At 42.5% G+C, this 14,708-nt stretch overlaps 1 protein-coding gene and 1 non-coding gene across 2 annotated transcripts in view; one reads left to right on the top strand and one right to left on the bottom strand.

Annotated features, from left to right (window-relative positions):
- LOC126278604 (uncharacterized) overlaps positions 1-14,708 on the top strand; it is a 1,236,374-nt gene that overhangs the window by 477,506 nt on the left and 744,160 nt on the right. The gene's annotated exons all lie outside the window — the stretch shown is intronic.
- Trnas-gga (transfer RNA serine (anticodon GGA)) lies at positions 13,020-13,103 on the bottom strand. The gene is given in 2 exon segments: positions 13,020-13,054; positions 13,064-13,103. It is a non-coding gene; the product is annotated as a tRNA-Ser (tRNA).

The raw sequence follows: 14,708 nt of genomic DNA on the forward strand, positions 1-14,708 counted from the left end.
CAAGTTCCATTTGCATCGTAAATCATCGTCAACATGAACTTGTCCTTTGGCTCACCTAGGACGTCAAAGAATCCATCAACTTGTTCCTTGGTACAACCTGCTACTCATTCCAAACTGGTGGGTTCAGTTGCCCTCAACTGTTAGCCGTCACCTAATTTCTTCACTTTCATTCTTATTTTCAGTCACTGTACGTATTTGCACATTACATTCAAGAACTTATCTATATTCAAATGCTATCTAATGATTTAGCTTGACCGAATGCTCTAGGAAAATTCTATTATTTTAAAAACCATGTTTCAAGGTGCTCTACTTGTTTAACTGTAAGTCTGTAAGTTTATTACCTAATGTACTTCTTGGAACTGAGTATTTATCACATGCTTCTCTGATTGCCGTCTCAAGAGGTCTGACATTTCCTACGACTTCCTTCACGTTATTTTCTTCTTATTTGCGCGCAACAAAAAGCTCGCCAGGAAGTTATGTTGCCAATGCGAAACGCACAGTTGTTTTTTATTCAGAAGCAAGTTAGTGACCTTGTTCCACTGTAGGTCACATTGTTGTAGTGTGACAGGTGCTGTCACTACAGCTAGTGATTAGAAACTGCACTTGTCCGATACTCTCTACTGCACGATACTAAACAGTCTTCACCTGTATGCTGCCAACCAGTCCGTACACATTAATGTAAACACAGTGTAACAAATGCTATGTGCCAAAAACCAGTCCACATGCAACAGTGGCTCCCAACCTTTCCGAGACACTTGCCTTTGAGTACCATCATTTATTAGCTAGTACCCACCTTCCTCCAGCATCATTAACATTAGCACCTAATTAAACTTTAGAATGAAAAAGATATGTTGTCGATCTCTTTTATTTTTAAAATATGAAAACATAGATGAAATTTAATTTTTGTAGGTGTTTATTCGACCTCGAAATAACGAGTGAGTGAAAAGTTGGTACAGCTTTTATAAAAACTTTTTTGTGTAATAGAAACAAAGCTACCTGTCAACGCTGACGGTAGACGAATGATCCCCTAGCGACACTTACTGCTGGCACACCTTGCACTCCCATTTAAAATCAACTAAATTACACTGTGTGCAATATATTTACTATTTGTAAATCACTTGATTACTGGACTCTTTACTAGGCAGAATTTGGAAGACTTCTGGCAGCCAGTGCTTTGTATCTGACCACTGCCACTAATAATAGTAATAATAATAAAAATAATGCAGCGTAGGCACTACGAATGGTAGCGACCATTATACAGTTTCTGTTGTTTTGTACTGGCAATTAGTTTATTTTGGACCGGCAGTTAGTTTATTTCTGCGAAGTGACTAATGAAATAATTTCTGTTCCAATGCGAGAACAACCTGCGATCCAGAGACACAGGGTGGCCCAAAAAATTAATATAGGATTTAATTGTTTATAAAATTTTTGTTAGTGTAATAGTTTAGTAATCTGAGAGTCATCACATAGGCGTTGGCTGTTTTGTTAAACGATAGTTGTCACACAGGCCTTGTTTTGTTTTGTTACGCTATAGTGCCAGATAAGAGTTGTTTTGTTTTGTTTTCAGTTACGTTAGTGACCGTGGCTGGTGCAAGGCTGACATTCAGTGAAAGTAATGTAGTTTTCAAGTGATACATTACGTGCGAAAACATAAACCAGATTTAGCGCTAGTGCGAAATCAGTTTCAAATGGAGCCACCGATGCTCGCAACAGTTGCGCTCATTCGAAACAGATCTGAAGTCGAAGGCAGTGTTACAGATGTATAGACGACGATCTACACTACCAGTTACAACAACTGTTTGAGCAAACTCATGTGCTGTGTTACAATGATTCAGTCGATCTCCACGGAAGCCTGTGAGACTGTGTGCCCACGAAGCCAGGTCCAGTGATTCAAGTGTTATGAACATTTTGAAACGGAAGTTTAAGTGCTACATTCGAAAATTGCTTCATTCAATGAACGAGGACGACGCAGATCGTAGAATTGAATACTGCGAGTGACTTACCGGCTCGATGCGCAACAACTAAGCATTTGAAAAACTAGTTGCTTGGTCTGATAAGACGCAATTTAAACTCAGTAGTACAGCAGACCGCCACCTTTGCGTCTACTGGTTCGCCACAATGCAGCACATCAGTGTGGAGAAAGCCGTACATTTAACAGGAGTGAATGTCTGTTGTGGCTAGATTGGGACCTTGTTCTTTGACGACACAATTACCCGTGAGACGTGTCTGGAGAAGGCTGAAACACACACTCTACCTGCCATCCATGAGTTTGTATGGGACGGAGAGGTTTTACTTTCAACATGATAGTACCCCACACCACTACCATAACTATGTGACCAGCACGATGGATAGGTCGAGTTGGGGCAGTCGACTGTCAGCCACGTTCTCCAGACTTAACGCCTCTGGAAGATTTCCTATTGCGAACACTTAAGGGCGACACATATCGATCAAAACCACAAACAGAATTTAGAGAATGCATCAATCATTCCAGTGCAGGAAGGCGAGCCAAAGGTTGCGTTTCATTGGCAGGACACTTAGAAGATGCAACAAGTCCACTAAAGAGACAGCTTACACTACACTCGTTCGTCCTCTGTTAGAATATTGCTGCGCGGTGTGGGATCCTTACCAGATGGGATTGACGGAGGACATCGAAAGGGTGCAAAAAAGGGCAGCTCTTTTTATAGTAATATGGGAGAGAGTGTGGCAGATATGATACGCGAGTTGGGATGGAAGTCATTAAAGCAAAGACTTTTTCATCGCGGCGAGATCTATTTACGAAATTTGAGTCACCAACTTTCCCTTCCTACTTACGTAGGAATGATTATCAAAATAAAATAAGAGAAATCAGAGCTCGAACAGAAAGATTTAGGTGTTCGTTTTTCCCGCGCACTGTTCTGGAGTGGAATGGTAGAGAGATAGTATGATTGTGGTTCGATGAATCCTTTGCCAAGCACTTAAATGAATTGCAGAGTAATCATGTAGATGTAGATGTAGATGTAGATGTAGATATGCACGCTGGAGCCGGGAGTTCATGCAGCAGTAGAGTGGCATCGCCTGTGTATCGATGTCAAAAGTGACCACTTGAAACACTTACCCTGATTTCAATAAGCTGAACTTTAAGATACACTGTCACCGAAAATGAGACGTTTCCGTCAGTTAATTTCGAAGTTACGAGCAATTGAGCAGTATAACCATTTTTTGAGGCACTGTGTATTTAATGATACGTTGTGGTTGTATATATCTCAATTTGACTGTCATATATGCTTCATAAAATGTACAAATTGTCTGTGTGGTGGGTGGCCTATGTGAGGAAAATGTTCTTCACCCATTCACGTCACAAGCACTGACTTCCATTACATCGTGATATTTATGATTCTAATATTGTAAGGCGGTCATGTCATTTTGGTATGTCATCGATGTGTACGTCAGAGAGAGGGAGAGAGCAAGTTGCGTTACTGTTAAACAACCTTTGGTCTTGTCGTGGCACAGTCTTTGCCTCTGCGCAGTCTGATACATTCTTAGTTGAAGTCGGCTAGTCCCGGCGGAGGTTCGAGTCCTCCCTCGGGCATGGGTGTGTGTGTTTGTCTTTAGGATAATTTAGGTTAAGTAGTGTGTAAGCTTAGGGGCATATGACCTTAGCAGTCCCATAAGATTTCATACACATTTGAACAAACATTCTTAGTTGAAGTGTGTTAGGTGGTGGACGTATTTAACAGTGCCGTGTTGACTTTTGTTTGTATCTGTTAGATAAAGAATATGGTGAAGGCCAACGATGATGAATATGATAGATACATTAAAATTAGTATACATTTTTAATACTGTAATTGTTTTTGAAGAGAATATGTTTGATGTAACACTGCAGCACTGCGCACCTAATTTGTCGGATTGATTATTGTCAGATGGTTAACTTGCTGAGAGCTGGGAGAAAAACCAAACCACCCCACTTCCCTGAGTCATGCATTAACATATTAATTGATTAAGTTGTTTGATATTTATAGAAATTGACGGTTAATATTATACCCATTTTAAGTCATTATTCAATTTCTTAAGAGTAGTATTGTTCAGACCAATATTATATGTGAAGCGCACGCGAACTTTTAGTCTGTCTTTTTGAACATAGACTTCGTTCCAAAACCGTTGCCTTGGAATATCATTTCATAGAAGTCGCTACTCTGCCCACCCCACTGTTTATCACTCCGCATTACCATATGGAACATTTCGAATATGTGTTTAGAAACAAAAATCTATCTTAGCCTCTGCCTGCTTACTGTTTGCTGTTGTGCTTTTTAGAAATCTTGGGTAGGGCCAGATATTTCAGTTACGCTTTTAGCATAAAGACAAACTATTTTCAGATCAGTTACAATTCAGCTCACATCAGGAACTACTAAAGTTAAGCGTAGAAGATTAAGTTAGATAGCAATGTATGGGAACATCGTTTAGAGTAATATGAGAGTGGGAGGTAAAGTTGGGCTACATTTCAGATAAGTCCAAACACAGTGAGGAGGTTACAGTATTTGAAATAAAGTAATTATTGGTAATTTAGGCAATCAGTATTACAGCTTTACGAAATCGTGATTTCCGAAGTAATCTTTTAAACATAATCTAGTATCCTGACCGAAACACTTCTGTACCTTTTACCCCTCAGAAAATACATATTACCCATGAGGTTGTAATTACTTCCTGGTTTGTACTGTGAAGAAGACATAGGCGATGACTTTGTGCCGAAAGTCAGTCTAGGCACACAAGTGTGAACAAGGATTATGCGGTGTCTCGCGCAGGGTACTACAATCAGAGTACAGTGGTGCAAACGAAGCCCACGAGCCGTTCGCTCCCGGGTCCACCGCACTGCCTGAGTGGGACTGCGGCCCCTGCTGACGGCGGAAGAGTCCCACCCCCGGAGCTCAGCCTCCCCTCGCCAGGACAGCAACTTGGTCGCGGACTGCTCGCTTCGCTTCGCCACGATAAATTAATCAGGAAACTTTCATCGGCCGGAGGCGAGGGGCCGGGGGTGGGGGAGAGGAGGAGGAGGAGGAGGCAGCGGCGGCGAGTCGCAGAAAAACGGCGCAGAACTGCCACCCGGCTACCCGACTGCCGCGTCACGTAGCCCGGCCGCTCGGCTCAACAGCTGGCGCGGTATTGTGCCGGCACGTGTCCCTCCTGCCACATGTGAACGGACGGACTTCCTCTGGCCGACTCGACTCGTCACAGGGCGACGAAGCCGCCTAACGCTTTAATATCACGAGACTGAGCAGTCTGTGACCCGCAGGGGCGGATGAAGTGACGAAGTTTTCTGATAGGAAAAACTTTGTGCTGGACCGGTACTCGAGCCAGGAACATTGCTTTTCCCACGCAATGATGGTTTTTTTTGTAATTTGCTGGTTTGGTCCACTGCTTTAATTTAAGGTGTTGGGACACACGTCTTCGACCATTGAACACTCCCCTCCCTCCTCCCCCAGGCCTCACCTGCCCCCCTCCCCCCAGCTATAAAAATAACAGGTTTCGATTTTTCAAATTTGTGATAAAACTTACTGTGAGAAAACTTTCTTTTAAAAATACAATTGCCAAATTCAGATTTTTAAAACATAATTTATAACAATCAAATGCGGGAGAAACCTGGTACACATAGAAAAATGACGTCGATTTTCATGATATGATGGCAAATGCCATCTGGTGAATAGGAGATGTACTGATAATGGTATCAAAATTGTCCGCCAGTAGACAGCATAGTGGCATAGCTACCATCTGTCCATTTAATAGGCAACGCTCACACACAGAAGTGGCCGAGCGGTTCTAGGCGCTACAACCTGGAACCGCTCGACTGCTACGGTCGCAGGTTCGAATCCTGCCTCGGGCATGGATGTGTGTGATGTCCTTAGGTTAGTTACGTTTAAGTAGTTCTGTGTTTTAGGGGACTGATGACCTCACATGTTAAGTCCCATTGTGCTCAGGGTCATTTGAACCATTTGTTGCAAACGTATGAAGAAAGAAGGCAACCACGCCAGGGAGACACACTCGTGCTTCCTGTAGTCAAGTGAGCCAGTTTGAAAGGTGTCAAATTGCGGCCTTCCGAAAGGCGGGATGGACCTTCCAGAGAACTGCCACACAAGTTGGATGTGCTGCTTCAGTTGTACAACGATGCTAGTTTCGTGAACAGCCTCACAACCTTAGACGATGTCTTTCGCGTTCCACCACCACACGCGCCCGCCAGGATGGTCGTATTGTAAGGGCAGCAGTGGCGGGTCATACACATATCACAGCACAGATAATAGGACTTGTGTGCCTATACGTGTCAGGACTTACTGTTGGGAACCGGTTGTTAGCACAGGGACTGCGGGAACCGCACACCTCTAGCCTGTCTTCCACTCACGCCTCAACATCGACGTGTACATCTTGACTGATGCCGCCAGAGGATCACTCGGAAGATGGAATGGCGCGCCGTGGTCTTCAGCGACGAAAGCAGACTCTGCCAGTGGTGGTCGTTTCCGAGTAGAGCCAGCGGGCGCTGTCTCGTTCAGTGCAGTCGTCTTACACTCCCCCACTGCTCCAGGCCTTATGGTATCAAGAGCGATAAGCTACAACTCTCGCTAAGCTGCAGTGTTTCTGGAGGGGACGCTAACCAGCGCCCGGTAAGCGCACAATATTGTTAGATACGTTCTTTTGTCGTTCGTGCAACAAGAAGGTAACGAGTTGTTCCAACAGGACAATACTCGCCAACACACTGCCCGTAAAACTCAGTGTACTCTGCAAGACGTGCACCAACGTCCGTGGTCAGCACGATCATTGGACGTGTCTCCAGTCTAGACGTGCGGGATATGATGAAGCAAGAAATGGCTCTGCAACTCGTCAACCAGTAACTCTTATAGAACTACGTGAACAGATCAGGTAGGCCTGGAATAATTCGCCATATGTACGATCGACTAGATACCCCTGTCAGCGCCTACACTGCCACCCGTGTAGGCTACAGCTCGTACTAATCTGGCTGTTTGATCATATTAGGTGCTTAGTACCTCTGAACCACTTATGCTACTGATCTGTAAATGTAATCATTTTATTTGTTGCATATGCGCTGTTGCTATAATAAGTCTTGAATGAATTGGAAACCTCTAAAAGGGAGTCCTAGCTGCGTGGAGTGGCCGCGCGGTTTGAGGCGCCTTGTCACGGACTGTGTGGCCCCTGCCACCGGAGGCTCGAGACCTCCCTCGGGCATGGATGTGTGTGTTCTTCTTAGTACAGGTTATTTTAAGTTACTTCAAGTAGTGTATAAGTCTAAAAACCGATGAATGGTTCAAGTGGCTCTGACCACTATGGGACTTAACATCTGAGATCATTAGTCCCCTAGAACTTAGAACTACTTAAACCTAACTTACCTAAGGACATCACACACATCCATGCCCAAGGGAGGATTCGAACCTGCGAGCGTAGCAGTCGCGCGGTTCCGGACTGCAGCTACAAGAGACAGACATATAAAACTGGCCTAAGTAGCTACATCATTCGAAAAACCAAAGTAAATGAGAGACCGATGGAGGCGCAGCAATTCATGGAAAGTGGTTATGGAAGAATAAAAAGGGTTACAGAATTAAAGTATCTAGATGAAATAAAGCACTCGAATACTTTGGGCAAATATACTAGCTTAACAAGGAAAGGAAAAGCATTTGTAACAAGAAGTCTTTATCCACAATCGAGAAACTCTGACAATAAAGAATATCCATTAGAGCAGAGTTCTTTTATGCTTCAGAATGTATTTCGTTAAATACAACCAAACAAGTAGTTGTAGTACAAACTCAGGAAAATTAAATAACAGGAAATATTTTGACGGTGGGAAATGGAAATTAAAAGTAGTAAAGTACAGAACATTAGATACAATGCCGCGCGGGGTAGCCGCGCGGTCTCAGGCGTCTTGTCACGGTCCGCGCGGCTCGCTCCGTTGAAGGTTCGAGTCCTCCCTTTGGTATGGTATGTGTGTCATCCTTAGCGTAAGTTAGCTTGAGGTAATTAAATAGTGCGTAAGCTTAGGGACCGATGACCTCATCAGTTTGGTCCCATATGACCTTACCACAAATTCAAAAAGAAAAGTAGATACAATGGGGAAGAGTTTAAGTACATCTAAAAAGGATAGACGAGAATAGAATCACACAAAGAATATTTAAGAAATTTGACACAAGCCCACAGCCATCAATGACGTGGATCAATGAAGTCAAAGCGCTCGCGGGGGAAAGAGAAATAACAGACAAAGAAATAAGCAAGAGAGAAAGTTTCAGAATAAAATATTCAAATGCCCAAAGGATTCCAGGAGAAAACAAACAAAATTATAGGTGGGATACGGACAGAAGGAACAAGAGATCAATATTCGCAAGGAAAGGAAAACACGGGAGAGGAAGAAAGAAAGTAAAAATTAAAGAAAAAATGTTTCATGCGGTTGTCAGGAGGGCCAAACAATGGCTTAATTTCTGCTGGAACATTCCAGAACAGCGTACGAGCACCTTCCACTGATACCTGTGTTTTCAATTGTAAATTGTATTTTAAATCGCAGCGTGACTACAATATGCCGATGCTCCTGCACCAGTGAATTTAAGAGTGGGTGGCGAACGTCTGTGGGGCGCGGTAGAGTGTGTGTGTGTGTGTGTGTGTGTGTGTGTGTGTGTGTGTGTGTGTGTGTGTGTGTACAGTACACCCAAGGTAAATTGAGCTTCGTTCCGCAGTTCTGACCAGAACAGATCAATAACGTTTGCGTCATCTGTCTTTTGTTTACGACTGCCAGCATTATCAAATGGCTCTGAGCACTATGGGACTCAACTTCTGAGGTCATAAATCCTCTAGAACTTAGAACAACTTAAACATAACTAACCTAAGGACGTCACACACATCCATGCCCGAGGCAGGATTCGAACCTGCGACCGTAGAGGTCGTGCTGTTCCAGACTGCAGCGCCTAGAACCGCTCGGCCACTCAGGGCGGCCAGACATGCAGTATATCCAAGTTAAGTTGACCATCGTTCCGAATTTGTGGTGGGTACAAATCGTTGATACGTATATGGCGGAACTAAGGAGCAACGTGATACTGCTATGGTAGCACCTGTTGTTTACACACTGCCGGAAAACGAGATTAGCCCACCCCCAAATGTTCAAATTTGTGTGAATTCTTAAGGGACCAAACTGCAGAGGTCATCGGGTCCCAGCGATCATTGAAACTAATTTCCAATTAATATTGTTTAACACAGCTAGGAACTCATCGGTCATCGTGCTAGCATCTAGAGGGCGACACGTATTGAACCAGTTACCTGTTAGGCCGCCTTTGGTGCGGTTAAGAAAAATGTTGTGTTCCTGTCGGACACCAAGCCATACGATACTTTTGTGGGGTGTGCAGTCCAAGCCCTCCCTGAGGAAGAGGCTGCACTATTCAGCTATACGACTCATTAGCAGTCGCCACAGCTTCACTTCTTGCGGTGCAATTCTCCAACTTAGGAAACTTCAGAGGCGTTCTGCTTTTACTTCGTAACGCTGATACTCCTGAAAAGGGGGATTATTGCGGTAAAGTGACTTAGTCACAGTCTGTGGGATTCCAAACAGAATGAATGTTTCACTCCGTCACGCAGTATGTGCTGTTGTGAAAGAAGGTACTGGGTACGAGATGTGACAAGGTTTTGGGCGCGGGTCGCACTCTCGCCACAGTTGCATCTAGCAAAGTCCTATGCAGAATGACACATTTTCTCAATAGAGAATAATTTTTTCAGGCAACAAGATGTTAAAGCAAATCACTTCGTGTCAGATTAAAATAGTGTGTCGTTGAAGTTCATACATCCCGAAGGAAGGAAGGAAGGGACATTGGGTTTAAAGTCCCTTCGACATTGAGGTCATTAGAGACGGAGCACAAGCTTGGATTGTGGCATGGATTTCGAAGGAAATAGATCGTGCCCTTTCAAAGGAACAATACCAGCATCTGCCTGGAGAGACTTAGGGAAACTACGGAAAATCTGGATGGCCGGACGCGGGTTTAAAACGTCGTCCTTCCGAATGCGAGTCCAGTGTGCTAATAGCTGCGCCACCTCGCTCAGTCATGCGCTATGAGCAAGGAAGTTCATTCGTATGCCGTACCTATGGGAGGAGAAAGCTTCTTCCATTCTGAAATGGAGAGAGTACTTTTCCTGCTTGCCCCAACAGAATTCGAACTAAGAACCTGGCTTTCGGCAGACAACTCTCATATTGACTGAACAATCAATCTGAAAGAAAAAGTAAGATTATTGCGAGAACTGAAGCGACTCATAAGTTGCGCCACGACATTTCGCTTTTTGATCGTATATTGGGCATTACTCTGACACTGAATACGTGAAGTCAGTGCATAACAACAAACAAATTTTTAGATGTACAGTAAAGCTATAATCCTTGGAAAACACAATACGAAATAAATATATTTACCAGCTTGATGGAGGATTTCCCCATGTAACATAGACGTCTTCTTGGGCCAAAATGCATAGCACAAAAAACTTAAAAACATTTAAAACGTTAATCTTCGACTCTTATGCTTCAACTCACAATGAAAACCGTACACTAACTTTCCGTAATATTAGGCAGACATTGTACCACACATTTACAAACAGATAATACAGATGTTACCCTGCGACCACAAAAAACTTTCATCGCCTTCTGCGCTCACAAGCTATGTTCCATTTCTTTCATACTTCGGTTGCTTGGTTCTCTTTTGCCGTCTCCATCACACGATTCTGAATCCAGTTTTGTCTCATGGAAGTAGTGGTGGATCGTGTATTGTGTTAAGGCAAATGACTGTGCAAAGAGCCCTTTGGAATAAACTGTTCCAGACACCATTTGGAAACTTCTTTCCTCAGCAACAGCTGTTGTGATATCTTCAAAGCAAACAGAATAAAAACTAATTCACGGAATCCAGATATTGATGGCTCCAAGTATGCAAGTATTGATATATCTGTCTATACATTTAATGCACAGGGGCCTGAAGATCGCTTTAATGAGATACTGGAACAGATCGTCTAAATAAAATATATTTTCAAACCACACTGATGTTTGGCTGTTATTCTTTGTTAAGATCATATAAAATGTTAACAATCTTCCTAATGTAACGCACCACATGCGACAATGTTTATCAGGGTATAATCAACTGTATCAGAAGGAATTTATTTCCAGCGTATGAAGTGTACCAAAATGACAGTGCCAGTAAAAATGGCCTGACAAGTTAAGTTTCTGAGATCAAACAGCAAAAGCTGGAGATGTGTGTGTTCTGCTATTATCATGTTCATTGGTCATCTGCATAAGGCAGCTCACATCATCAACGAACTCCCACCACGTCCATTCCTGGATCGTAAACTCGGCCAGAAGTTAGAAGCAGTGTCAAACATTACTCATCATACCAAATGACTTTCTTCCATTGCTCCGAGCTCCAAGTTTTGTGACTTGCGCTCCACCTTTTCCTGTTACTCAGTAATTTGCATCGATGACGAGTGATTTTGGAATTTCATCGCGCCCTCCAATATTCTGCTTATGAGGCTCCCTTCGTGTTGTTTTAGTACTGACAGGGCGTGTGAGTACAACATTCAGGTTGACAGTGACGTTTGTACCTGTCACCCTCTTGTTTTCCTCTGACAAACCTCCAAAAAGACCTTATACCACGATCAATCAACGTAGACTTTCGCCTGCTTTGTGACTTAGCGGATGATATTTTCCCATTTTCCCTGTATGCAGTGCAAATCTTCGATACGGTGCCTCTTGAAACACCGAACACTTCGCCTCCTCTGCTTACGGAAGCACCCACCGTTCGAGTACCAACTCTGTGTCCAAGTTCGAATTCACTTAGCTCCGACATAAAGCACTCACAAGTACACAAAGCACTCTTCTGACCACGACTAATAGTTGCAGCACATTGACGACATTGCAAAACTGTCGTTCTAGGTCAAATACGAGAGCCTAACCTGCAGGCTTGACTAACATTTGCATTTCTGTTGAAGCAATAATTTTAGGGTGTTGACATATTTTTTGTTCAATTTTTGTATATGTACACAAGAAGCTAAACTCAGGCAGAGACGTCGATAAAAATATCTAGCAGGCGATATAAAGGCAGTATTCAGTTCAATAATGGGAGGGGAGAAGTCGTTTTCTCAAAGATATTGAAGGAGTTGCAAAAGTAAGGGTAGAGTGAGATGGAGATCTCATACTCGGGTGGACGGTGGTAAAAATACCCGTCCTGAAACCTTGTATCGATCTCTCACCACTTTTCAAAATCGTGCAAGTGTATTCCAGATGGCGTTCTCGATTGAGAATGCTTCGTATACATTCACACGTCAAATAGTAAAGCCTTAAATGATAATATCTAGCCAAGTACTTTTTGTGATCTTTGTAAGGCATTTGTTTGTGTGGATTATGTTATCGTGTTAGGAAAGCCTTTAAATGATAATATATAGCCAAGTACCTTTGTGATCTTTGTAAGGCATTTGTTTGTGTGGATTATGTTATCGTGTTAGGAAAACCAAGTTTTATGGAATTGATTGCTTCACACTCAGTGTGTTGAATCATACATAACGAAGAGCAGGCAAAGGTTTGTGCTGAATAATTCACGCAACGTCGGAAAGGTAGAGAATCTTAGTGACTTGGGGAAAAAGATACACAAGCGGAGTCCCACTGGATTCAATTTTTGCTGTACTCCTATTCCTTTTATATGTCAACGAAGTTCCTCTTAACATCCAAGAACCAAAATTGGTACTTTTTTGCTGACTATACGAGTATTATAACAAATTCAATTACAGAAAAAGTGATAGAAGAGTTCGTAAATGATATTTATAAATAATTATTGTTTTCTGAAAACTGACTCTCCTAAAATTTGAAAAAAAAAGGAAAAACAAAATATAGAGCCACACAAGCAACTGATCGGCACATGAGCAGGAGTCAAAAATGGTTCAAATGGCTCTTAGCTCTATGGAACTTAACTGCTGAGGTCATCAGTCCCCTAGAACTTCGAACTACTTAAACCTAACTAACCTAAGAACATCACACACATCCATGCCCGAGGCAGGATTCGAACCTGCGACCGCAGCGGTTGCACGGTTCCAGACTGTAGCGCCTAGAACCACTCGGCCACCCAGGCCGACAGCCGGAGTCAGTTAATACGTTACAGAGCTGCAAATTTTTAGGTGTAGGTACCGATGAAATCTTGTACTGGATGCACAAGCTTTTCAAATAACTGTGTTCACCTACCTGTCGTCTTCGTATAATTGCTACTCTTGGAAACAAACACATCGACATGCTAATGTATTTTACATTGCTTCAACTCAGTAATGCTTTACGGAATAATGTGTGGGGTAACTCATCATTTAGACAGATATTGTTGATTTCACAGAAGCGACCAGTAACAATAATATGTGGTGTTCGCCTGTACCTCTTCAAGGAGATAAGCATTTCAACTGCGCCGTCACAATACAAATATTCACTAATGAAATTCGCCATAAATAATCGATCATAATTTGAGAAGAACAATGAGGTTCATACGTAAAACACTCTGTCGAAAATTGACCATTACCCATCGTGAAAGCTGTGAGTGGCTCAGAAAGAAGATTAATAGGCAGTAAAAACTTGGGGTCATGTGCCCGTTACATAAAAACGTGACAGATTAGGAAGCAATATATACATCAAATTTAAAGTACTATGTCCTGGACAACTCCTTCTTTTCCATTGACGAATGTCTATGTGAAAGCTGGTAGTCAGTAAAAAATAAAGTCACTATTCCACGAATAGGACCAAAATTAATAATGTGTTGTTTAATTACCACTATTCATGTACACTACATACACAGTAGACTGTCTCGTTACAACATTTCGATAAAAAAATATCGTTCAAATGATCTACGGAACGTATAACTAACAATTTAATGCTGGGAAGTTTGCTTTCAAAGTGCACGGCCTATTTTCTTGCACTGCCTTCCCCATACCTAGTTTTGTTGTGTCTCTAAAGGCCTCGTCGACATCGGGAACTGAAACAGTAATCTTCCACCACAGGGTCCAGGTTCGGCAGCCTTAACATTGCAGCCTCCCAATATTGGCATTGAGAAACCTTTTTATCGATTTCAGTTCTCATTTTTATCGAGTTAAGATCGTATTCTTGTTGTTGATTGCAGTTTTGTTTCTCCATAAATTCAAAGTACATAATACCTTTCTATATTTTGATACTGTTGTTTTATTACAGGTTCCGCCTTTTACGCAAAACACTGTTTTCTCTTGTTACCCAAACGTATTTCAACAACTCTGTGCCGTCATCAGCGGGTTTTGTTTATCGGACAGCAAAAGCACTGACGACGGCAAAGAGATGTTGAAATATGTTTGGGTAACAAGAAAAAGCAGAGTTCTGCATAAAAGGCAGAAACTATATCCAATAACTTTAACTGCAAATGCGGAAGAAACACAAGAGCTGCAGATCAAAAGATGGATACTGATAGAATAAAAACAGTTTTTACTTACCAGTGAAGTTTACAGTTTATGTATGGCATTCATTGCTCGAATTGGCATGCTTTGGACACCCACGCGTTTGCCCCACATTGGTAGCAGAGACTGAAATCTAAAAAAATTCGATGCACTTTCACCTTGAGCCATAGCTCATATGAAGAAAATTAGTGTGAAGTTTTGCAGTTGCGAAGTGAAGCGCAAAGTACACAAACGCAGCAAAAGGAATTTAAGGTTCCTAAAAGCTGTAAGCTATA

Source organism: Schistocerca gregaria, chromosome 6, assembly GCF_023897955.1.
Source record: "Schistocerca gregaria isolate iqSchGreg1 chromosome 6, iqSchGreg1.2, whole genome shotgun sequence".
In the NCBI taxonomy this organism is placed as follows: domain Eukaryota; kingdom Metazoa; phylum Arthropoda; class Insecta; order Orthoptera; family Acrididae; genus Schistocerca; species Schistocerca gregaria.